The sequence below is a fragment of the Dromiciops gliroides genome, chromosome 3 (genome assembly GCF_019393635.1).
Source record: "Dromiciops gliroides isolate mDroGli1 chromosome 3, mDroGli1.pri, whole genome shotgun sequence".
Classification (NCBI taxonomy): domain Eukaryota; kingdom Metazoa; phylum Chordata; class Mammalia; order Microbiotheria; family Microbiotheriidae; genus Dromiciops; species Dromiciops gliroides.
The window spans coordinates 61,841,257-61,868,462 of record NC_057863.1 but is presented as its reverse complement, the minus strand read 5'-3'; positions in this window follow the sequence as shown (position 1 = coordinate 61,868,462).

The following is a 27,206-nucleotide window of genomic DNA, read 5'->3' as shown; positions in this document are numbered from 1 at the left end:
ACACAGCTCTGATTCCTGTCTCTGCTCTGGTTGTGGCCACAGTGTGAAATGAGGCAGAGATGTGACATCTTTGCTCAGAGCAAAATTATTCCATGGGGACAGTCACAGAAAGCAAAAATATGACACGCACATGTTTCTTAAACCTCAGATATAACTAGTTGGCCAACTTGGTTTGACAGTGTCGATTTGAATAAAGCCAGGTCACTTTTGTGTTTCTGTTACTCAGACCCTTAATACATGTGAATCTACCCAGTGCAAGGGCTTTCTTTCTTCCTTTCCCCCCCAATTGAGTTTAATAATTTCTTATTTACTATGTTTGACCCTGTCTGAAGAACATGACAGAGAAGTGACTCAATCTTTGGAAACTCATAATTTTACCTGTTTATTTTTGCTTCACTTAAAAAAATAAATGTTGGTGTTACTCATTATACTAGTAATATTACCTCATTCCTAGCTCCCAATATAGAATCCTCACTTAAAACAAATTAAAAAACAACAATACAGTTATAGCATAGGTTACATTCCACATTAATAGTTACCTACCTTTCAGCTGAGATTATCAAAGATGTTATGTGATGTTATGTCTCAAAATTCAACATGTGAAAAAATTTTAAATTGCATATAACTATAATAGCTCACTTATATGTAATACTTTAAGATTTGTAAAAACCCTTTAAATATATTGTCGCCCTTTCTGAATTACTGATGAATATTCACTCCCTTTCCCTAAATTTGTTCATGGGAAAGATAGGAGGTAGAGAAACTCTTTTTACAGAATAATAAAAAGGAAATGATAGAGCTTTTATTGAAAGTTCAAAAGAGGTTCCTATAAAGATCAAATTTCTCTCCTCTCCATTTTCCCCGCTTCCCCCTCCAAAAAAACAAAACAAAAACCCTACCCTTGTATTATCACCATCATAAACACTATCTTCTAAGCTCCTATTCATGTGAAGAGGTCCATTATCCACTCTTCTCTCTGAAAGTCAACCACATTTTCCTATCTTGTTGAATAAATACATAGTATTGGAACCACTTAAGAGGACATGAGTCTGTCTGATACTTGAATTTCAATAAAATACCTCATAAAAATACCAGGTTTTACTACTCTCCTGAGCTTTTCCTGGTACAGTGTTTATCTAACCAATGTTGATTAGTTTAATGACATTTGTGCAGGAAGCTTCAAGTCACTGGTTAGGATCTAAATATATTTAATGGAGTCTAATCTTGTTGTTGTGTACATTTCAGCTGTGGATAGGGGCCTCATGTGCTCCCAAGTGGCGTAGCATCATTATATATTTTGTCCTTGAGCAGATTTTCATCTGTTAAGACTAGTTCAGCAGGCCAAAGCTGCTGGTCCCTTTTCGTTCCCCTTTCCCCCTCCTTCTTTTTTAAAAATACACATTTTATTGATGCTAAAGCCATGGTTATGGAAGAATTCTTCTGGGAGCTTCACAGAATGCTAAATCTGGAAATGTCTCAGAACCACAGGATTTTATCATCAGTAGGGACCTTAGAACCCACCAAATACAACATATGCCTGAAAAAGAAGTCTATCTCTAGCAGTCATGGACCCTTTCCTCAAAGACCTCCAGTGGGGGTGGTGGTAAGGAGGACCCACCACCTTCCAAAACTGTCCATTCTACTTTTTAATGGCTCTAATTATTAGTGAAAATTTCCTTAAGAATCATCTCTCCATTAAAAGACTTAAGTGGACTGTTGCTGAGTGAGGTGAGCAGAACCAGGAGAACATTGTACACAGTAACAGCAACATTGTGTGATGATCAACTGTGATAGACTTGGCTCTTCTCAGCAGTGCAATGATCCAAGACAATTCCAAAGAACTCATGATGGAAAATGTTCTTTACATACAGAAAAAAGAACTGTGGATTCTGAATGCAGATTGAACCATGCTGTTTCTAATTTTCGGTTGTTTTCTTTTTCTTTTTTGAGGTTTTTGCTTTTTTTTCTGGTTCTTCTTTCACAACATGACTAATGTAGAAAAATGTTTAATGTGATTATACACATATATATAATATATATAATGGATTGCTTTCTGTCTTGGGGATGGGGGAGGGAAGGGAGGGAGGGAGAAAAATTTGGAACTAAAAATCTTAAGAAAACAAATATTGAAAACTCTTTTGACATGTAACTGGAAAATAATAAAATGCTTTTATGATCAAGAATCATCTCCATTAAAACAACAACTATATATATATATATTATATAATATATATCTTTTGTTTTAGCATTACCTAAATATCTCCTTGTATTCTTCTCTCTTCCCCTTCCAGAAAGTCATCCCATGTAACAAAAATATTTTTAAGTTAAAAAAAAAGAGTAAGAAGAGAAACAAATTAGGAAAAATAATCAATGTATTGAAAAAATAAATGTGTGTAATATACAAGTTCCACATCTATGGACCTCCTACCTCTTCAAAGGAGTGTGTGTGTGTGTGTGTGTGTGTGTGTGTGTGTGTGTAGGGAACAGTTGTCTTCTCATATCTCTTCTTTTTGGCCAAGCTTGTTGTTTGTAATGGTTCAATATTCACTTTTGATTGCTTTGCAGTTATTATTCTTTCCACTTACATTTTCCTAGTCATTGTGTATATTGTTTTCTTGACTCTGCTTACTTTGCTTTGCATCAGTTCATCTAAGTTGTGGTGTGCTTCTCTTTTTTCATCATATTCTTCCTTGCAGTCAACAGTGAACAAGCATTTATAATATCTACTCTGCACATGGCACTGTGCTAAATAAGGGGCTTACAAAAACAAAAAATCAAGACATTCCGTAATCTGAAGGACCTTACTTTCTAATGGCGGAAGACAACATATAAAAAGGGAGATTTTATTGAAAGGTGGGGGGAGAAGAATGGAAAAAGAAAGCAGCCAGGCATGGGCCATGCTAGAAAATGTCAGAATGTAGTGAGAAATGAAGATGTCATATGTGATGATCAACTATGATAGACTTAGCTCTTCTCATCAGTGCAATGATCCAAAACAATTTGAAAAGACTTATCATAGAAAGCTATCTACACCTAGAGAAAGAACTATGAATTCTGAATGCACATCAAAGTATATTCACTTTTTGTGGTTTTCCCTTTTGTTCTGTTTCTTCTTTTACAACATGACTAATATGTAAATATGTTTAACATGACTGCACATGTATAACCTATATCAGATACCTTGACATGTTGGGGAGGGAGGAGGTGAATGAGAGAGGGAGGGAGAAGAATTAGGAACTCAAAATCTCATTAAAAATGAATATTGAGGGGCAGCTAGGTGACATAATGGACAGAACACTGGCCCTGGAGTCAGGAGGACTTGAGTTCAAATCCAGCCTCAGACACTTAACACTTACTAGCTTTGTGACCCTAGGCAAGTCACTTAACCCCAATTGCCTCACCAAAAAAAAAAAATTAAAAATGAATATTGAGGGGGCAGCTAGGTGGCACAATGGATAAAGCACCAGCCCTGGATTCAGGAGGACCTGAGTTCCAATCCAGTCTCAGACACTTGACACTTACTAGCTGTGTGACCCTGGGCAAATCACTCAATTCTCATTGCCCCTTGAGGGGGGGGGTGGAAATGAATATTGAAAGCTATCCTTATGTGTAATTGGAAAAAATAAAATATTATTAACCAAAAAAGGAAAAAAGGAGAGAAAGAAATGAAGATGTGGCTGGCCAGGAAGCCCTCTTTAAATGGTCCTTGAGTAGTCTTTCATCTTTTAAGACTAGGCCCGCAGACCTAGGAGGAGTTGTTTAAACAAAGGGAGAGACCACAGGGTTCTTCCAAGGTATGAACTTCAGAGGTGGAGTGAGTTTTAGGAGGAAAATATTTTCTGGGGCATGGGAGAGAAGTCCAGATGAGAGCAGCCTGGTGAGTTTCCTACAGCACAGAAAGAAACATCACATTCATATAACATACCACAATGTGTCTATCCATTCCCCAATCAATGGGCATCTTCTTTGTTCCTTGTTCTTTGCTACCACAAAAAGTACTGCTATAAATATTTTCATATACTGGGGATTTTCTTTTTTTAATGACCTTTTGTTTTTTAGGGGGTGGGGAATGCTATGCTTGGCAATTGGCCTTTACATTTTTGTAGATTAGAGAACTGCCTCTGAATGACAGAATGGCATTCCCCAGAGGTAAATAACTAACTCAACTCAAACTTGAAGCCAAAATTTTCCAATTCTCAGTCCATCTCTCTATTCTATCTGGTGACTTACATTCATACATACATACATACATACATACATACATACATACATACATACATATAGAATTCTATCAATCAATCACTCTATGAATCATTCAATCTATCTACCTATCTATCCATCCATCTATCTACCTATCATCTATATGTGTATGTATGTATGTATGTATTGCCTATTTATCATCTATCCTCTCTGTTTTTGTCTCTACCTCTCTCCATCTTTCTATGAAGGAAAAGCTAAAAGGCAGCCTAGAAGCTCCCAAATAAGCTAAATAACAGTAATCAGAAACATGTGAGTGCAAAAGTAAACAACTGTGTTGAGGCACTGTTGTATAATGGGGAAAAAGGAGTATTATAATCTGGAGATCTGGATTAAAGGCCCAGCTTCACTGTTTACTCACAGGCTGTTGAGAGGATTAAATGAGATAATGGATGGAGAAGTATTTTAGAACCATAAAGCCCCAAATAAGTATCAGTTATCTTTATCAAAAATGTTTTCTCTTTTTAATTTATTATTAAATATTACTCCTTATCATAATTCTATTTGAATCCTACATATTCAACATTTATTGATAGTTGTTTTTTTTTAATAGAGTTTACTTTATTTCTACAAACAAATAGAAAAGGAAAGAGAAATGTGGCCCCGGGGTGCCCCAGGGCAGCCAGGATGACTGGTCATTGTCCCGAAGGCTTCCCTTTTGAACAAAACAACACTTCCATCTAGTGGTTTCTACCTTGAATTGCAGATAAAAGTCGGATGGAATAATTAAAAACTAGCATGAGTGTAATTTAAAGCTTTAAGGTTCATAAAGCATTTTTATCACAACATCCCTATAAGTTCAATATAAGTATTATCAACCATATTTTACAGATAAAGAAAATGAGTCTCAGAAAGGTGAAGTGGTATGTCTACCAGTATATATCAGGTGGTGCAGTGGTTAGAGCCCTGGGCTTAGCATCAGGAAGACCTGATTTCAAATGTGACCCAGACCCTTACTAGCTGAGTGACCCTGGTCAATTGGCCTAACTTTCTCTGCCTCAGTTTCCTCAACTATAAAAGGAAGTAATAATAGTTCCTACTTCCCACAGTTGTTGTGAGGATCAAATAAAATGATTTTTGTAAAGCACTTAGCATAGTGCTTGGTACATAATAAGCTTTTAAATCCTTCCTTCCTTCCTTCCTTCCTTCCTTCCTTCCTTCCTTCCTTCCTTCCTTCCTTCCTTCCTTCCTTCCTTCCTTCCTTCCTTCCTTCCTTCCTTCCTTCCTTCCTTCCTTCCTTCCTTCCTTCCTTCCTTCTTTCCTTCCTTCCTTCTCTTCCTTCATCCCCCACTCCTTTCCTCCTTCCTCCATCCCTCCTTTCCTTCCTTCCTCTCTTTTCCCCTCCCTCTCCCTTCCTCCCATCTTTCCTTCCTTCCTCCATCCCTTTCTTCCTTTCTTCTTTCATCCCTTCCACCCAGGTTATATAGCTTCAAATCCAAGGAAGGCTCTTTCCACTGTATCCCGTTACTTTTTAGGAAAGTGCAAATGTCAGATTGTTAATGAGGAGTAAACAATAAAAATTAATATACTATGTTCAAGTACCTTACATTCTACTGGGGCAAGAGTGCGTATGTGAATGAAACTTTTCCATAAATAAATATGAGATAGAGAGTGATGGAGGTAGAGAGACCCAGCCAAAAGTTTCTAACAAAAGTTGGAGAGAGGAAGAGCACTTTCATCTGGAAAGTTCAGGGAAGGCTTTAAGGAGGAGGTGGCATCTGTATTGACATTTGAAAGTGAAAAAAAAAACCAACAGCTACAGGCTTGATGTTAACCAGATGGGCAAAGTAATTGGACCCCAGGCTGAAAATTTATGAAGCCACTACAAGAAAAAAAGAACAATAACCTATAGATATAGAGTGACACAAGGTTTGTTGCAGATATATGCAATACCAGGGGTTAGCTGGCAGTCCCAGAAAACATGAATGTCTTTCACTATAAGCCAGGGGCAGCAGCATGTATCATCCAAGGCCCATATTAATAATTCCTGGACAGATGGCAGTCTAGTCTACATATAAACAGCAAGGTATGGATGCAATTATGTTAGTCAGGACCTCTGTGCCAAACTCTGATAGATTCAGTGGCCCTCTTTCAGGGGAAGGACTTTTATAACTTTCAAGGCTAGGTAGAAAAGTTTGAGAGCAAGATTTTGTTTCATCCATCCATGCATCCATGCATCCATCCATGCATCCATGCATCCATCCATGCATCCATGCATCCATCCATGTGTTTATTCATTCCTTTGTTTGTTTATTCATTCATTTACTTATTAATTAATTAATTCATTTATTTTCTACAAGAGGCTAGTTTCCACAGGGTGGAAGCTATAGCTGAGCCTGTGACCCTGGGCTTATCACTTTTTCAGGATGAAATTTTCCCCAGCTGGTCCTGCACAGGGTATGTGCAAAAAAAAAAAAAAAAAAAAAAGAGGGGGAGGCAAAGAAGAAGGGATAAGACCTGTACCGATCTGCTTTATCTTGGTGGGAAAGTCCAGAAGGGAGGAGAATTTATTCCCCAGGGAGGAGGAAGAAGTAGAAAAACAAATGTCCAGACATAAATACAGGAATGTTTTGCAGGCAGGCGTGGGGTTAGTGTAGGATTCTAACCATTCACGTTCATTCACAGGCCAGTAATCCAGCTGCTGTTTACCAGGAGTTTAGAGTCTGCTAGGACTGTCATAGCACATTGTCAGACCACTTTTGTAGCACTAAGGAGCAGGTTAGCGCCTATACAAATGCTTTATGCTATAAGATGCCCCAGGTTTATGTCTGCTACAAATGGTATTCCAAATACAAATCATATGATTCAACAAATAAGGACAGCCCTTCCTGCACCATGTATTATATCTTTTGGTATTCAAGAATCACAGTGTGAAATAAAATAAAATAATACTTAACAGAGCACACTTCAGGACATAGTTCTCTCTGATGAAAAACAACAACCAAGACCAAAAGATGAGAAAAATGTGACTGCTATTCGCAGGAATCTCATCATCTAAGAAGGATAAGGCAGAGTGAACTCTATAAAAGAAATGTCTGGTACAGCGGGTCTAGGTGTTGTGAATAGTGTAGAAGTATACTTTTGTGTTGTTATTGTCCCAGAACTCATTTGTTCAGGGAAATTCAAGTGTGAATAATCCCATCACAGATACAGATTGACAATTCACCAGTAATTTGTAATAATGCTGGGCCCTATTATACCAATTTGAAATTGTGAAACACTCAGTTTCCTGGGGTAATTGGAAATTAAATGACTTGATCTATGTGACACTCTTTTTCTACCTTCTTGGTCCAAAGGTTGACTAGGCAACTGGTGGTGCAGTGGACAGAGTGCTGGGCAGGCATGTCCAACTTTTCATGACTCCGTTTGGGGTTTTCTTGGCAAAGATACTGGAGTGGTGTGCCATTTCCTTCTCCAGCTCATTTGGCAGATGAGGAAACTGAGGCAAACAGGGTTAAGTGACTTGCCCAGGGTCACACAGCTAGTAAGTGTCTAAGGCCAGATTTGAACTCAAGAAGATGAGTCTTCCTGACTCCAGGCCCAGCTCTCTATCTATTGCACCAATTAGCCCCAGAGTCAGGAATGCCTGAGTTCAAATCTGGCCCCAGATACTTAGTAGCTGCATGACCTTGGGCAAGTCACTTAACCTCTGTTTGCCTCAGTTTCCTGAAATGTAAAATGAGGTAATATTAGCACCTACCTCTCAGGGTTGTTGTCAGGAACAAATGAGAATACATTTGTAAAAAGAAACAAACAAAAAACAGCACAATGCCTGACATATAGTAGATATTTTATACATTCCTATTCTCTTTCCTCTATTAATTTTGTCACACAGCCTTTCACAAATAAACTACAAACAAAAGTCTATAAGAAAAATACAACTAGTTTTTTATATCCCTTAAATCACGATCCACAGATTAGAAAAGAATATATAGAAATACTTAGAAAGATGATTATAGGGGCAGCTAGGTGGTGCAGTAGATAAAGCACCGGCCCTGGATTCAGGAGTACCTGAGTTCAAATACGGCCTCAGACACTTAACACTTACTAGCTGTGTGACCCTAGGCAAGTCACTTAACCCCAATTGCCTCACCAAAAAAAGAAAGAAAGAAAGAAAGAAGGAAAGATGATTATATCTATCCTGAACTCTAATGCCTGCTTAAAACTCAAGTTAAACTAGAAATTCTGTCACCACATATACAGTATTGTTTCTGGATCTATGAACAGACAAATCTCATATTTGTGCTTAATTTTCCACTGTGGCTGATTTGCTTCCCCAAAGTCTTTATTTTACAACATTGAAAGTTCTCAGGCAGGAGCATTTGCTTTGAAATATTTCATATCACTGCAAAACCATGGAATTAATCATCTTCGTGGTAGGATAGACATAATTGGATGAGGTGTTAAAAATAATAGAATGTGATTATTGAGGTAATTGACTAGCTTAAAGGCAACCTGAGCTATTGACAACAATTTGAGTCAGGGGTGAAAAATCTTTGATATTTCTTTAGTCATTTCTTCTTGTCATTTCATTCACCTTGAGGTTCCAACAGAAATTTTCTGAAAGGTGGGCATCTATGTTTACATCCTTTTCTGCTGCCCAAATAGCCACATTATTAAGAAGCAATCTGTTTTTATGAGATTTACAACTAATGTCAAATTAAATTAATCAATATTTAATAAATGCTTATGATTTACACACTATCTTGGGGATACAAAATTATAAAAAATTTAAACAGTCCCCATCTTTAAAGAATTTACATGCCATCATGACGTTTCTGGAATAAGAATCTTCCACAATGCCTCTTCTTCTAGGTTCTTCACATTGCTGAAAGGGTTATCAGTTAGTTCATTCTCTTACTTAAAGAATAACTCAGAGAGGTCACCTTCAGCCAGTCATCAGTACATTTGTCTATTTGGACAAGAAAAGACGGATCTGTGTGTAGGTCTCCCACGCCTCTTACCTAAAGGGTAGTCTGAATATAAGTTTTCTCACAGAGAAAGATTTGAACCTTGGGTTAGATTGTGAAACTTGATTCAGAAAAAGTTGGCTTTTTTATTTGGAAGATAAGCACCACCATTCTGCTAACTACCAGGTTCTTAACCTGGGACTCTTCTTTGACTCTCCAACCCTCCCTCACCACCCTCCTCTATCCAATAAGTTGCTAATATTTGTTAATTATACCTCCTAAATTTCTCCTGTGTCTGCCTCCTCTTTACTGACCCAAATACAGAGTGCAAACCTTCATTACCGTGGTACAATGGAAGAAGCAATGGCTTTGGAGGCAAAGAATATAGGTTCAAATCCCAAGTCCAACACTTATTTCTTGTTTAATCTTGGGCAAGTCACTTAAACTCTTTGGGTCTTAGTTTCCTCAACTGCAAAATGAAGAGGGGGTTGGACAAGGGGGCCTCTGAGGTTCTTTCCATCTCTATATCAATGATTCTCTTAATTTTACAACATTCTTCTGCTTGATCTTCTTTCATCTAGTCTCCTTCCTTTCCAAATTATCTCGATCTAGCTGCCAAATTTATATTTTTAAAGCACCGGGTTGACTATGTCACTCCTTATTCAGGGAACATCAGTGATTCACCAATACCTTGAGGGTAATGCCCAAAGTCCTCTGTATGGCATTTAAGGCTTTTACAATCCTGCTCCTGCTTCTTGTTCCAGGCTGCCCGCCATGTTGCTAAGCACTAAAAAAACTGGCCTGCTTTCTCTTCCCTATAAACAATATTGCATCTTCCACTTCTGCACTATCGAACCCTTGGAACCCTTAGGTCCCTTTAAGGTTTAGGTCAAGGGTTCCCTCCTGCAAGAGGTCTTTTCCTCATTCTCCTAGACATTAGCAAACCCTCTCCAAGTTGCTGAGAATTTTGTATGCATCCTACGTTTACTTTTTAACCCCCAGTAAGTTATAAGCTTATTGAAGATTAGAGGATTTGGATTTGGTGCTGGTGCTTGCCACCTACCATGGTGCCGGGCACATATCAAGTGTTTCATAAAGGCTTATTAATTTATTCAAATATTAAAATGACTACAGCAAGAATGGATAATGGGTCTATATATCTGTTATACTAATTGCTCAGAGTGGAACCTTTGGCCTCTTATTCTGACTCCTTCTTGGCTTCTTTGACATCTATGGTAATGAAGGAACTAATCATATATCTGATGGCACTAATCACGAATCTTCATTCCAATGGAATCTCCTTCCAACCCCCTCCCTCAAGTCACAATATATTATATAACATTCTAATAAAGCGAAAGGTATCTACTTAAAGGAGAAGGAAAAGTAAATGGAAAAGATTTAAACCAAGTGGCAGCACTCACAATTCCTACTTCCTAATGCTCATTCCTTCCAGCAAGTCTCCCAATAAGCCCCTCTTGAGCTCTACCAGCCTTATTCTTATATCTCCATAACATAGCTGGATCAGCACAAACCAGGCCACCAATGAGAGGATGTTAATACATTCCTGTAACAGTGGTATTTGTTGCTCTGGGTTTCTCATCAAGACAGTCATCTAAGGGCACTCAGATCAGGGTATCAGCACCAGAAGCAATGAGCCTGTTTGTAAGAGAGCTTTGTTGGAGGGAACTGAGGGAGTGTTATTCGAAGAAGTGATATTTCCCAGAAGGACAACCAGACAACCAGGCTATGAGGGCAAGTTGCTAGTCTGCCTGTATCTCTTTTCCATCTTTCTCCCAGCTCTCTTTGGGGTTTCTCCCACCCACATCTTGTCCCACTACCAGATTTCTTTAAAAATTGGGCATACCAAAAACCGCATCTCCACTGAATTCTGGAGGATGGATGTAATTCACAAAGAGGACATGGGGAGGACATTTTCCTTTATAAGAGACTAACAATCAATAAGTATTTGTCAGGCACCTAGGTGCCTGACACTGTGGTAGACCCTGGGGTCATAATCAAGGATGATATAATCCCTACATGTGATCGGTTTATATGTATGTGTGTGCATATGTATCTACACCTGTTCATGCACATACACATGTATATCTATATACATATGAATATGTATGTGTATATGTATACATACATAGGCATATGTATAAGTATACACACAGGTATAAGTATATTGTGTGTGCATGTGTATACATACATGTATAGACGCATGTGCATGCATATGTATATATGCATATTCATATGTACAATTATGTATGTGCATTTTGTGTATATGTATATGCATGTATATGTGTATGTGTATGTGTAGGCATAAGCTTATTGTATTTGTATACATATACTAACATATGCAGCATGAATACAAAGTTAACTAATACAAATATAAACAAAATAGTTAAATACAGAGCAGTTTGGGAAGGAAGGCACTAGTTAAAAAATTAAGTCCTTTCCAGTGAAATTTCATTAACTTCATTGTTTTATAAAAATCTTGTGAATTTGATTAGGAATCCTTACTTTTCCCCATGGAAAACTTGTCTGTCACAATAATAACCGGATAGTTACATAGTCTTTTGGGAATTTTTCTTTAAAATCATTCTGCAAGTCAGTAGTATTCATATTAGTTTCTTTATTTTAAAAATTAGGAATTCAAGGTCCAGAGAAGTCAGCTGACTTATCCACAGCCAAACAGTAAGTGTTGGAGCTGAACTTTCAGCCCAAGTGTACTGGAATACAGCTCCAATATGGTTTCCATTGTATTCTACTGGCTCTCTCAGAGACGATGATTCCTTCAGGTGAGGAGTGCTCAGCATCACTGCTTCCTCCTCTGGACCTTGGATCCCTTTAAGTGCTCTGCTAAAGGCAAGACTCCAGTTTGAAGCTGAATCTGGGGGAAAGAATTGGAACGTTGTTAGGGGAGCTTCATGGTTCAGTGTAGGCTGCTCATTTGAATCACTTGCCATTAAGAAAGCTTTTTAATGTTCTTATTTTTAACTCTAAGGGGGAGTAAAAATTCTAGGTTGAGAAAAGAGTGAAAATGTGGGAGATTTATAGTCTCCTTTTGAAAAGATAGTAGTCAGAGTCAGGTTACTTAAAAATACATTGGCTGTGTGGAACTTGTATGGCCCAGATCCATTTGGAAAAGGCAGTGTAAAGATTTCAAGGCTAGTCATCACTTTCTAGTCAGGGAATAGTTTACTGACATACTTTTACAGGTTGATATAGTCTTTACCAGAGCTATGAGTGATAGGGAAAGGTTTTCCCAGTTTTGCTACTGATTTTGTTTTCCTCCAAGTCAAAGTGTTTTATACACAGAATAGACTTAATGTATGTTTATTGGATTGGATTAGGTCTATTAAAAAAAGTATTCCTTGACTTTCATTTGATGAATTTGGAATTTATTCTTGACCTGAGGAGTTTAGACTCATTGTAGGTATCCCATTTTTTATACTATGTCCTACTTTCCCAGAATTTCTGTATTCCTTATTGGACTATGGAAAAAGTTAGAATTATTGCTCACAGATTTACATAGCATTTTATAGTATACAAGTACTTTCTTTATAACAACCATATGAGGTAGGCAGTGTGAACATTATGACCCCCACTTTCACATGAGGAAATGGAGGAAGTAAAACAAATAACCGGACTTGCAGGACAGAAAGACCTGAATTCAAACTTACTAGTGGTGTGACCCTAGACATGAACTTGAACAGAGTTTGAGACAATAGAGGATAGAAGAGCCCGGTGTGCTATGGGTCCATGGGGTCATGAAGAGTTGGACATGACTAAATGACTGAACAGCAACAGAATCTTAAATAGCTATATAAATGCTAGCTAATGATAATGATAATTACCAGACAAAAAAGCTAGTAAGTGACACAGCAAAAACTCAAGTTCAGATTGTCTGGCTTCAATCTCAATGCTCTTTCTGTTGAAACATTTTACATCTATGTTAAAAAAAGTTTATATGTGTGTGCATTATGTAGTATATACATATACATATGCACATACATCAGTCTATATTCATATATGTGTGTCTAAGAAATAAAATAACTTACCAAAGAGACATGCAGGTGGCATGGTAGATAGATTACTGGACTTAGAATAGAGAAGATCTGACTTCAAATTTGGTCTCAGACACTAGCTGTGTGACCCTGGGCAAGTTATCTAACCTTTGCCTCAGTTTCCTCATCTGTAAAATGGGGAGCTCTTAGCTCAGTGCTTGGCACTTAGTAAATACCATATAAATATTAGGTATTATAATAGATATGTATCTGTGTATGTATATATAATCACACATGCAGACATACATATACAAAATACATTTCTTATTCTGCACATTAATCCATCATCTCTCTCATGAAGTAGACAATGTTCTTCATGTCTCTGGAATCATGATTATAGTTTATCAGAGTTCTTAAGTCTTTTGAAATTGTTCATTTTGGGGGTAATATTGATGATATAATATAATTTGTTCTGGTTCTGCTCACTTCATTCTGCATAAATTTATATACATCTTTCCATCTCTCTTTGAAACTCTCCCCTCATTTTTAATACCATTAATAATGCTTCAATATATTCATATACCATAATTTGTTTAGCCATTAACCTATTAATGAACACCCCTATACTTTCCAGGGTGTGTTGTTGTTGTTATTGTTAGTTAACAAGCAATTTTTGAACATTTTTCACTGTACTAAGTACTGGGTATACAAATACAAACAAAAAGAAAGGCAGTTCTTGCCCTCAAAGAGCTTATATTCTCATGGGAGAAGAAAACATAAAAAAGCAACTGAAAAGGGATAAGGGGACTATATTTGCACTGGAGTGTAATGATGAAGTCAGTAAAATTAGAGGAAGAGCCAGGGAAAGAATAAAGGATGGCCAACCTGGGCCCCTCCCCAAAATAGAGGACTTCAGAAGAAAAAGGGATGGTAGGGCAGGGGGATAGTTCAGGTTGAGAAGGCAGAGTGTCAAATTCCAAAGAGTCAGAAACAGAGTCACTACAAAAGAGCTACTTTAAATAATTTTGTACATATAGGCCCTTTCCATCTTTCTTTTTTAACTTTGAGGTATCAGTCTAACCATTCATTAAAGGTATGAACTGTTTAATATTTTTTTGTACATAATTCCAAGTTATGTTCCAGAATGGTTGGACAACAGGTTCACTAATTCAGAGTTCTACTTACAGGATATCAATGTGTCTGTTTTCTCATAGTCCCACCAACATCTGTCATTTTGGGAGGTCACTTTTCCTAATCTGATGGATACAAGATGGGTTTTTTCCATAGAAAATGGACTATTCATATGCTTAGACCATTTAAAATTTGGAGAATGCATCTTTTTCATAAAAATTTGAATCCATTCCTCAGATATCCTAAAAATGAGACTTTTGTTAGTGAAATTTGCGGCCAAGATTATTTTCCCCCGATAATGATTGCCCTTTTACTATTAGCTGTTATAGATTTGTTTGTGTAAGAAATTAAAAAAAATAATGTAATCAAAGTTGTACATTTTATCTCTTGTGATCTTCTCTAGCCCTTGTTTGGTCTTGAACTCTTTCTCTGTCCATGGATATGAGAAGTCATCTCTTCTTTGTTTCTTTAGTTTCTTTGTGATGTAACCTTTTATGTCTAGAACATGTAGACATTTGAATCTTTTCCTGATATTTGGTTTGAGGTGTTTGTCTAAATCTACTTTCTGTAGATTGCTGTCCAGTTTTCCCCAGTTTTTATCAAATAGTGAGTCCTTTGTGATTACTGAACAATAGCCTACTATATTCATTTGTTTTTGTATGTCACATAGCTAACCTATTCCACTGATTGAACTCTATTTTTTAACCAGAACCAAATTGTTTTGAAAATGAATGCTTTGGAGGATAGTTTGAGATTTCACACTACTAGGCCCACTTGGTCCATCATTTTTCCCACACTCCCATATTTTTCTCTATATTTTAAATTAAAAGAAAAAAAATGGTGTTAGCAGCACAGTTGGATTGACTTATCTTTCTTTAAAGGAAGGAGAAAGGGGCTGGGAGATTGTCCTTATTGCTTGTGTAGGATTTTATTTCCTTCTATAGATAGCCAAGACATGTATATAAGTAACTAAAATTCAAGATATTCTTGACTAATGATATAGTGTGTGACAAGGTATTTAGAATGCTACTTAATTGATATTAAAAAAATAAAGACTACAGGGACAGGGGTTAGATCTCTCAAAGAACTGCCTGATAGGAGGATTACAAAATATAGGGAATAGAAGGCGAGTGATTTACGGTAACTTCAACTTAAGATAATTCTCCCACCTACTACTCCTCACTCTTTTGGATCTTCACAGCATTCAAGACTGCAGCAGATAAGTTGAAAGCAAAGTCCACTTGATACCTTCTCAGGGAAAACTGACTGGGAGGGCAATGGTGAAGAAAGAGGCAGTCTTTTAGTAAGGAAGGAAAGGAAGGAAGGAAGGAAGGAAGGAAGGAAGGAAGGAAGGAAGGAAGGAAGGAAGGAAGGAAGGAAGGAAGGAAGGAAGAGAAAGAAAATGAAAAAGAGAAAATGATCTCATTTTATCATATAAGACCCATCATCAAGAGAAGGAATTTGGTTACTTTAAGCTTGAAGAATAGAACTACAGGTAAAACTATATCCCAGACTGGTTTCTGAAGAAACCCAGAATTCTACTCTGTGAAACCTGATGAAAAGACTACCATCTAGTGGCAGGTCTCTTGAATTTTGGCCACACCATTCCCAGGGCTGCAGATAAGATGTGAAGCCTACATCTGGCAAATTCAACATATTTTATGAGAGACAGTCTTCATCACAGGAAAAGAGTGACACTATTTCCCTTGACTGAAGCTAGGCATTTTTTTTAAACAGTTGGTTATGAACACATCCACCAATGGGCAATCTTGTTTTTTTTTTTTTGTTTGTTTGGTTTTTTGCAGGGCAATGGGGGTTAAGTGACTTGCCCAGGGTCACACAGCTAGTAAGTGTCAAGTGTCTGAGGCCAGATTTGAACTCAGGTACTCCTGAATCCAGGGCCAGTGCTTTATCCACTGTGCCACCTAGCTGCCCCCACCAATGGGCAATCTTAACCAGTGGTTGGGGATTGGGCTCAGTCATGAAATCGCATATGTGTGGTTCCTGAGGCTGAACCTGTAGGATTCTCCTCTGAATCACTCTGTGTATGCTCTCTGTGTCTGAGTTCCCAAGTAATACAGGACCTGACCACGTGCCATATACAAGATCCCCAGTGAAACACAATCATACTATATGAGTTCTGACTGACCTTCTCATAAGGTAAAGCAGCCAAAGCCACATACAACTCCAGGTAAAACTTGAAAGATTGAGACCCCCTACAGTGGAACTATTGAATGCTTCCACTTCTCTAGTCTTTCACAAACTATGCTGTCACTCACATAAAGGACAGATTGATCTGACCATAGCACAGTGGCGCTGAAGGCAGTGCAAAGATAGATTTAAAAAACTTGCTCCTTTGCCACAGGATGTGGAATATTCACTTCTGGTGTCCATGCTCCCTCCTAAATGAGCTACATACCATTCCATTCATATGGCTAATTTTGTGACCCTATTCCTACAGCAAGACTCCTCCTAACCTCATGCTGTTCTTTTGGTCCCTGTCCTGGATGCCTCTCCCCTCTACCCTGGGCACAGTTCTATGTTCGAGAACTTTCCCTCCCTTCTCTATCAGAGCTTACCCACCTTGTGTTTCACTATCCCAGCACCCAGCAGGTGACTAATTAACCTCTGACAAATCAGTGGAAAAAACACTATCTTTGGTATCAAATCGTCCCTCTGGAACATATAATCTGTGTGATCTTGAGCAAGTCACATAACTCCCATAGGTGTCAGTTTCTTCATATGTGAAATAAGGAGACTTGATAAGATAACCTCTGAGGGTCCCTTACTGCTCTGGATCTATGATCCTATGATCCATTAAAATAAATAAATAAATAAAGTATCAATGGTGATAATGTGCTATCTCTGCCAAGGATATTTCCCTTTAAAAAGATGATTCTGGGAGAAGACAATTTCTCAACCCTACATTTCTAGCGGATAACAGACTGAAGACATACTCATTTGAGGCATAGAGCTTTTAGCTAGTGACACAATGGCTAGAGACCTGCCCCTAAAGTCAGGAGGAACTGAGTTCAAATGAGACCTAAGAACTAGTGGTGTGATACTGGTTTGCTTCAGCTCCTCATCTGTAAAAATGAGCTGGAAAAGGAAGTGGCAAACCACTCTTGTATCTCTTCCAAGAAAACTTCAGACAGGGACATGGAGATTGGGACATAGCTGAAGATGACTCAATGACAACAAGGACAAGTGCCACACAGGCAATAACCTACTTGTATCTAAAGATAGCAAGGTGGCACAGTGGATAGAGCACTGGTCCTGGAGTCAAGAAGACCTGAGTTCAAATCTCACCTCATATACTTACTAGTTGTGTGATCCTGGGCAAATCACTTAACCCCAATTGCCTTAAACATCCAGAACCATCTCTAGTCATCCTGATGTATCCACTCGGTTAGAGAAGAGGAGACAGTGAGTCTCACTTAAATCCAATTCACCACAAGTCATGACATCACCCTGATGTTATGGTCCTTTTCAAGGAGGGACACCCAACAAGACCAATTTAAAGATAGAAAATAGGAGAATGGAATACACATTTATTAAGCACCTACTGTGTTCCAGACAATATGCTAAAGAGTCAATCAGCCAAATATTTATTCAGTACCTACTCTGCTGAGCACTTTTACAAATATTTTCACATTTAAGCCTCACACCAACCCTAAGAAGGAGGTGTTAGTCTGTTTCCCACTTTATAATTGAAGAATCTGAGTCAGAAAGAGGTTAACTGACTTGCCTAAGGTTACACAGGTAGTAATTATCACAAACCACATCTGAATTCAAGTCTTCCTGATTACTTGCTTAGGACTCTATCCACTGCCCCACCCACTTGTCTCTATCCCTACAGAAAACCTTGCTACAGAGAGACCAATTTTAATTTTTACTTTCTCTACCAGGACATTTCAAAGCAGAGAACAATTCTCTCTCCTGAGCTCTAGTCTGGCATCGCCATCTGCCTATTAGACATTTTGAATTAGATGTCCCTTAGGCATCTCAAACTCGATATCTCCAAAGAATTCATTCTTTGTCCCCAAATCTTCCTTATTTCTGTCCTTCCGGTCACCTAGGTTCACAAGCTAAGTGTCCTGCTCAACTCCTCACTCAAACTCAGTCCACATGTCTAAATGGTTGCCACATTGTTTAGTTTCTATTTCTATGACATCTCTCAGCATCTGTCCCCTTCTCTCTATACCCACAGACACCTCCTCTGTTGAGGCTGTCATCATCTCTTGCCTAGACCAATGCAATAACTTCCTAATTGGTTCCCTGCTTCAAGTCTCTTCTCTTTCTAATCCATACTCTACATGGTCACCAGATATAACTGTGATCATGTCATTTTCCTACTGAATAAATTTTGTTCTTTCTCTATCACCTCTAGGATAAAATATAAAATTAAAAAAACCAAACAAACAACAAATTCCTCTTGTTGAGCATTTAAGGGTTTTTACAACATGGCTCCAACTTTAGTACACATTGCTTTCTAATCTTACTAGACAATTCTCCCCTACATGCCCTCTGCAATCCAACCAAATTGGCTTTCTTGATGTTTCTTAACTTGAGAATCAATCTCTCAGGGACTGGCTTTTGATTCTTTTTGTTTCACCAGCACTTAGCATAGTGCCTGGTACATAGTAGGTGCTTAATAAGTGTTTATGTGTGATTGACTGAGCTATATGATTATTTTCCTTTCTGTCAAAAAATTATATCAGAATAAATCTATGCATAAATTAAGAACATCTTCATTGAAGGTATTAGTAGGGAACAACCAGGTGTTATTTATTTATTTATTTTCCCAATTATAATAAAATAATAGTTTATTTAGGTGCTAGGGAAAGGAAACCAAGAGAGAAGTCCTTGGACTTCTTCTCCTGGGGAGAAAGCATGAAACAGAGGTGTGGCTCTGAGATACCTTTCTCCCACAAGTGATATTTAACAAAGAACCACATCCTTGCCATTTCACACATAATTGAAAGATGTAGTGATATAACATTCCCTTGTGCTAATTTTTTGTTGCTTATGAAAAGGCATTTGATTTGGCCAAGCCTTTAGGCTCTTGTAAAAAATTGATCCCAGAAATAAGTATTCAAAGGTCTTCTTATCACTCAAGATATTAAAAAGGTGTGCTCTCCCAAGTTGTTTGTCACTGTGATGGAGAATATATACTATACAGTAGTAGTTTAAGAGGGATTCCTTATAAAATGTGAGGACATCCAGATATCCCTGTTTGCAAAAGACATTATGTTGAATGCATCCCACCATGGACATCATAGAGCCTTGTGGAAGAGATTTGAAATCATTCCGAAGAATTTGGGCTGACATTTCATGCAAGAAAGACCAAATGGTGGGGCAGCTAGGTGGTGCAGTGGATAAAGCACTGGCCTTGGATTCAGGAGTACCTGAGTTCAAATCTGACTTCAGACACTTGACACTTACTAGCTGTGTGACTCTGGGAAAGTCACTTAACCCCCATTTCCCCGCAAAAAAAGAGAGAGAGAGAGACCAAATGGATGAGGAATGTCTATTGCCCAGATTACAATGTGCATTCAGATAGACAGCCTATGAATCCTTTCTATCAGTATGTGTGTCTGAAACAATGAGTTGAGACCAAAAGTTAAACAGGCAGAATAGAGTGGGATGGATGAACTTTGACCTTGAACTTTAATTTTCTGGATTCCAATATTCTCTTGGTATTGTTGTGTGACTGTAAGACTGTAAGGAAATTGTATTGATTAGATAAGCCTATGTAAGACTGTACAATAATCCCTGGGGAATAAAAAACTAATATCGGGGGCAGCTAGGTGGCAGAGTGGATAAAGCACCTGCCCTGGATTCAGGAGGACCTGAGTTCAAATCCAGCCTCAGACACTTGACACTTATTAGCTGTGTGACCCTGGGCAAGTGACATAACCCTCATTGCCCCCCAAAAAACAAACAAACAAAACAAAAAACCCCTGTCATTCAGAGAGCAAAGGAGAAGTACCTGGTGGATGTGAGTAGGCTGCAATATATAACAAATGAGAAACTCCAAAGAAGAACAGCGGCAAAAGTGTCACCAAGGAATTATATAATAGGAAGAAAAGATATGCTGATGATGAGGTGAGGGCAAGGGATGGCAGATGGACAGCTAGAATGCTCCATTGGTACGTTTGTGGTGACAGAAAAAAAGGCAAGGGCTGCCTCTCTTTTGTCTTATAGGAGTACATGGACATGGTTCATACAGGATGGCCAGGCATGGATCTGTTACAATTTACATTGAAATGATGAGATCACAGATCCATATAGCTATCCAATATTTCATAGTCCTAATTCCTGATGCTAAATCTATATTCCACTGAGATATGATCTCTCAGATTTCTCTGAGATATCATGTTGTTTACATTTGACCTCCTCATCACCTTCTACCTTATTATTATTATTATTATTATTGTGTATGTGTGTGTGTGTGTGTGTGTGTGTGTAAATGCCTAGATTACACTAGTATAAGATTTTATCTTGCTCAATTGTAAATTTCTTGAGGTCAGGAATTGTGTCTTTCTTTTGTCATTCTGTTATCTCCAGAATCTAGCATAGTTCCTTTAACATATCGAGTGTTCGATAATATGACAAATATCTTTGTTGTTGTTTTATATTAGACTAAACAATTATTGAGACAATGTAGTGAAGTAAAAATATTCCTAGACTAGGGATAATGATGCTTGGGCTCTGATACAGCCATCCTCCTATACCCTTCTCCAACACACATAGCCACTTATAAGCTTTATGACCTTGGGTGTGTCCAGTAAGTTAATTCATTTCATTGAATAATTATTTTCTATTCTGTGTCAGGCATTGTCCTAGTGGTTAGGGATATAACAATGGAAAAGGCAGATCCTTTCCTTTAAAGAGTTTACAATCTACTAGATTATAATCTTACTGCATCCAATTGCCTCAGCTGAAAGAAATGGAGATAATGAGATTTTCCTGCCTGACTCAGTCATTTGGAGAATAAAATGAGATCAGATGTGTCTAGTGATTTAGAATTTTAAAGCACTATATAAATGCCAGCTATCACCCCCCACCCCCATCACCCCCATCACCCCCATCAATCACCCATCTACCCACCTACTATCATCATCATCATCATCATCATCATCATCATCATCATCATCATCATCATCATCATCATCCATCATCATCATCCATCATCATCATCCATCATCATCATCCATCATCATCATCATCCATCATCATCGTGGTGGTGGTTTGTGGTTAGCATTTTTGCTTTCTAAGGGACTCTGCAGAAATCTCCCTTTCTCATTTGTGCCTTCTGGCTTCCCAGATTTCTTTCAAGTTCCAGTTAAAATCCTATTTTCGACAGAAAGCCTTCCCCAGTCCCTCTTAACCCTAGTGTCTTCCCTCGGTAAGTTATTTCCTATTTATGCTGTATATAGCTTGTTTGTACATATTTTTTCACTTGTCTCTTCTATTAGTTTGTGAACTCCTTGAGGGCAAGGACTATCTTTTGTATCTCTACCACCACACACAGTGTCTGGTACATTTGTTGGTCAGTCCTTCAGTCAGGTATGACTCTCTGTAACCCCACAGACTATACTGTCCATGGGGTTTTCTTGGCAAAGACACTGGAGTGGTTTGCTATTTCCTTCTCCACTATGTCTGGCACATAGCAGGTGTTTAATAAAAGCTGATTGACTGACTGTCCATAAAACACTAGTGTGCCATCTCTGTCCTTTGAGACATCTCCAGGGGCTGTTCCTTGAAGAGAGGATGGTTGTGGCAGTTATCACCTTCAGAACTGAAATTCCAAACGTGAAAAGCAACTTTAATAGCCTCCATTTTGTCTCCGATGTTATATATACATTGAGGCTTATCAGAGATAATTATTTTTTGTTCATAGGTTAAGATCTATTATTTTTCCCAAATAAGATTTATAACTGTTCTGTGAAGTCATTCATACTCCACCTTTCAAGTAGAATGTGAGTCTGTCATAGAAGAATACATTCTTAATTCCTTTAATTGCTTTTTAAAAAATAAGTCAGCCAGCTTTCAACTAGAAGAATGGTCTAGCAGTTCAGCTATAGCAAAGGAAATTGGGAAGACTTCATTCTAAATCTTCATTTTGTACTGATTAGATGAGCCTGTGTAAGCCAGAGCTTTAGTGTCTAAACTAACTCTTCCAGGGATAATAAACTATAGATAATTACCTGGGAGTCATATAGCCTATTTAGGTCATTGTTGGTTGGATTAAAGATGATATAGTGGTTTCAGAATGCAGCAGAATCTGCTCCCACATTCAGTGTAAGTGATATTCACTTAGTACAGTCCTAAGACATGCTGAAGATGAGGCTGACATTGCACAGACCCCTGAGGAAGAGGTCTCAGGAAGTGAATTATTTAATGAAAACAAAATGGATTAATGTGCAAATGGGGCATGTGTTTTTCAGCTTGGGGTCAAAGGGAGAGAGGTTTGCTAATTGTGATGTGTCTCAATATCCTTCTGTACTAAGACTAGAATTGTATGCCTTGAACTCTTTGACCTTTTCTGGTTTGTAGACACATGCCAAGTATTTTAACAAGTTTGAGTCAGATTTGGTACTCTAAAACATATTACTTTTTTGAGATCCTTCTCTTCTCCCTTCTCTTCATTTCTCTTATCCTTTCTTGCCCTTCCCTCCCTCTCCATAGTGAGGAGGGGTAGGATTCTCCCAATCATTACTTTGGATGGTATTCTGTATATCACATATTGTCTCCCCTGGATTTATGATACATAATTGGAATGGTCAGGACGAAGTAGAACAGTCCTATGCTTAGACCCAAGAAAGCTGCATTATAGAGCTCATACAAGTATACAAACCTCCGCTGCCTTGCGGCTATACCCATATATGGGAAAGGCTTCCGGAGTTAACCGCGAGGAAAAATCAGGAGTCAGAGTTGGACATCACATCCCTCTGGCAGCTCCTGAGGCAGCACTGGAGCCAAACTGTATTGGCTCTGCCTGTCCTTTGGATCCACTAATGTCACGGAGAGGGAAAACCTGCTGCATGGGCAACAGCTTGTTTTCCATATTGATCCGCCCAGGCCAGCGCCCTGGAGAGGACACTCCAGCTACTTCTCATGGGGTAGATACAACACGGGATGTGGCAGTTACTGGTTATAAGTCACTCAGGAGCTGCGGCTACCATATTGGACTGCACAGCCACACTGTGGCCTGTGGCTCTTCAAGGCGTGATCCATGGTCGTCCTCGACTGGTGGAGGCCTACTACTACTACAAGTGTACAAGTGATCACCCCCACCCATAAATAAACTTCAGTCATTGGGCAAAGTAGCCCCACTTATTTATTTGTTTATTTAGGGTTTGGATCTGTTGTTTCTTCAGTGTGTAGAACTCTCAGTAGAAACACCTTTTACAGAAGCAGATTGTCTACCCATCTATCTGGAACTTTTACTTTTAGAGAGTCAATTTGGACATTGAGAGGCTAAGTGACTAACCTAGAGTCACACATTGGTGTATGTTGGAAGATGGACTTGAGTCCATGTTTTTCTGCCTGGAGAAAGGTTAGTTTTCTCTTCACATCACCCAGCTGTTCTCAAACTGTGGTCTGTGGGACCCTGATAGGAAGGCGGGGTGGCATGTCTAAGATGCTTTTAAGGGATCTGACAAGTCAAAACTATCTTCATAACAATACTAAAATGTAATCAGCCTATTAATATTCCCCTTCCTCCCTTTTCTAGTTATATATCTGTGTGAGGCCAGATTTTCTTGATGTGTTTTAACCGAAACAACATATTAAAACAGATTTAATGCAGAAGTAGATAGGAGAATCCAGCTGTCTTCTATTAAAGAGATTGTCAAAAATATGTAAAATAATGCTAGTCTCATTATTTCTTTTGTTTTGGGAAATGTAGCTTTTTTCATAAAATGTGTTGTTTATATTAATGTGTAATAGATATATTACCAATTATTTTAATGAATATATATTTTTAAATAGATATAACAAATATTTTAATTGAACAAATTAATATAGATTTATCAAAGTCTCTATTAATAAGCAAACATTTAAAATAAATGATAAATATTTACTTATTAAATAAAAAGTATTTGAAACATAATTGAAAATATTCAAAGTATTGATAGAAATTATCCACTTAGCAAAACTTCTTTGGGATGCTCAATGATTTGTAAAAGTATAAAGTGGTCCTGAGAATAGAAAGTTTGAGAACTGCTTCCCTCCACCATGTTCCATCTCTGGATGGACAATCCACTTTTTGATCATTTGCGCATCATGTTAGGAAGAGCCACAGATAAAAAACAAAGCAACAATGTGAACTCTTTTTTGAGAGGTCACAATTGAGCTTGGGAGGCCAGAATATCCAGCTGAAGAAATAAATTATAATATGCAATTATTGTTGTTTTTATTCAGTTACTTCAGTTGTGTCTGACTCTTCATGATCCCATTTGGGATTTTCTTGGCAAAGATACTGGAGTGGTTTGCCATATCTTTCTCCAGCTCATTTTACACGTGAGTAAACTGAGGCAAACAGGACTTGCCCAGGGTCATACAGTGTCTGAGGCCAGATTTGAACTCAGGAAGATGAGCCTTCCTGACTCCATGCCCAGCACTCTATCCACTGTGCCACCTAGCTGCCCTATAAGATGTGATAGTCCTCAGTAAATGCTAGTGTCATTATAGAGACTTTTTGTTGTTGTTTAGTCATGTTATAGAAGAACAGGATTACAAATTTAGCTTTGGGAAGATTGCAAAAGGCCACCTAACTAAACTATTAATCTTACAAATGAGGAAAACAAATCCCAGAGAAGTGGATTGGCAGGCATGAACTCGCACAAATCACAGACGCGAAAGTCAGATCCACATCCTCAGAGACGAGAATTAATTAGCTTTACTCTGAACCTTTCTACCTTCAGAAAGTCCTACTGAAGGTGAAAAGGGGAAATGATCACTCAGAGTTGAGACAGTTAGCAAAGGTCCTGGGCAGGAAATGGATTCAAGCTGGGCTCAAATCTGGAAATCTTGAAGGATAGATAGAATTTAGCAAGCAGAGAGGGCATATTCAGTAGGGGGGGAGGGGTGGAACTGTGTGAGCAAAAGCACAAAGGTCAGTCAGTCAGTCAACAAACATTTCTTATGCACTTAACTATGCGTCAGGTTCTCTGCTGAGCACTGGCAATAAGAATGGTAAAAATAGTCCTTCCCCCAAGGAGCATACTCTATTCTAATGGAGGAAAATGATGTAAATAATTAGATGCTTATGAGGTATAGCCAGAGTAGAGGGTTGAGGGTCAGAAAGGCCAGGAAAGGCTTCCTGGGGGCAGCCAGGTGGTGCAGTGGATAAAGTGCTGGCCCTGGATTCAGGAGGACCTGAGTTCAAATCCAGCCTCAGACACTTGACGCTTACTAGCTGTGTGACCCTGGGCAAGTCACTTAACCCCCATTGCCCCGCAAAAAAAAAAAAAAAAAAAAAGATCATAGGAAAGGCTTCCTGCCAAAGGTGGGCTGAGAGCTGGGTATTGAAGAAAGCCAGGCAAAGTGACAGGTGGGAGATAAAGGAGCATAGTGTTACCAGCAGGGGGAGACGGCTTGTACAAGGGCATGGAGAAAGGAGATAGAATATCACATCTGAGGAACTACAAATAGGCAAGTTTTGCTGAGCCTTGGCAGGGGGGTGGGGGGGGGGAGTGGGTTTGGGGAGAGGAAAGAAAGGAGAGAAGTATAAAAAAATTAGAAAGGTAGGAAGGGACTAAGTTAAAATTTATCTTGAAGGTCATAGGAAGCCCCTGGAATATACTGAATATGGAGAATGACATGATCAGATAACTATGCTTTAGAAAAAACTCACTTTTGTGGTTGATCGGAGTACAGAGAGACCTGAGGCAGGGTAGCTAGTTGGAAGGCAATGAGGTATCGCTTGCCTTCTCAATGGGTAGGGGAGGATCTGGAAGGAGGGAGGGAATGTTGAACACAAAATTTTTTTAAAAAAGAATGTTAAATATAAATTTAAAAAGGAGGTGTCACAAAGAATGCTCCTTTGGAAAGGAAGGAAGGAAGGAAGGAAGGAAGGAAGGAAGGAAGGAAGGAAGGAAGGAAGGAAGGAAGGAAGGAAGGAAGGAAGAGAAAGGAAGAAAGAAAGAAAAAGGAAGGGAGGGAGGAAGACAGCAATGGAGGTTTGAATTAGGGTGATAGCTGTGTGAGTGGAAAGGAGAGAACATCTATGAGAGATGATGTGAAGATAGAAATAACAAGACTTGGGAATGAAAGGATTTGATACATAGGATGAGTAAAAAAAAGCAAGGCTATGGTTAGTCAATGAAGAAACAGTAAAGGAGTAATAAGTTGTAGTAGCTGGATAAATGAGGAGAACCAGAAAATAGCAGTGGTCACAGAAAACAAGAAGTGAGAGTGTCAAGGAAGAAAAGGTTATCAACAGAGAGGTCAGGAAGGATGGGGATTGAGAATGTCCAGGGAACAATAAGGTGACTGGTTTGGTTTATTCAACAGTTTGATTTGAGGGGAGGATGGCCTTTGGAATTATTGCACACCCAACTGACCAAGCACAGTGAAGAAATACTACAGAGGCCCTTGAGAGTTAGCTAAGTTTGAATTTGATGGGGTGAGAAATAGGGAATCAGTTTGTTTGTTTGTTTGTTTATTTATTTATTTATTTATTATTTTTGCAGGGCAATGAGGGTTAAGTGACTTGCCCAGGGTCACATAGCTAGAAAGTGTCAAGTGTGTGAGGTCGAATTTGAACTCGGGTCCTCCTGAATCCAGGACTGGTGCTTTATCCACTGCACCACCTAGCTGTCCTGCAAATCACTTTTGAGCAGAGGAATGAAATATTGAAAGCAGACTATCAGGGAGATGCATTTGG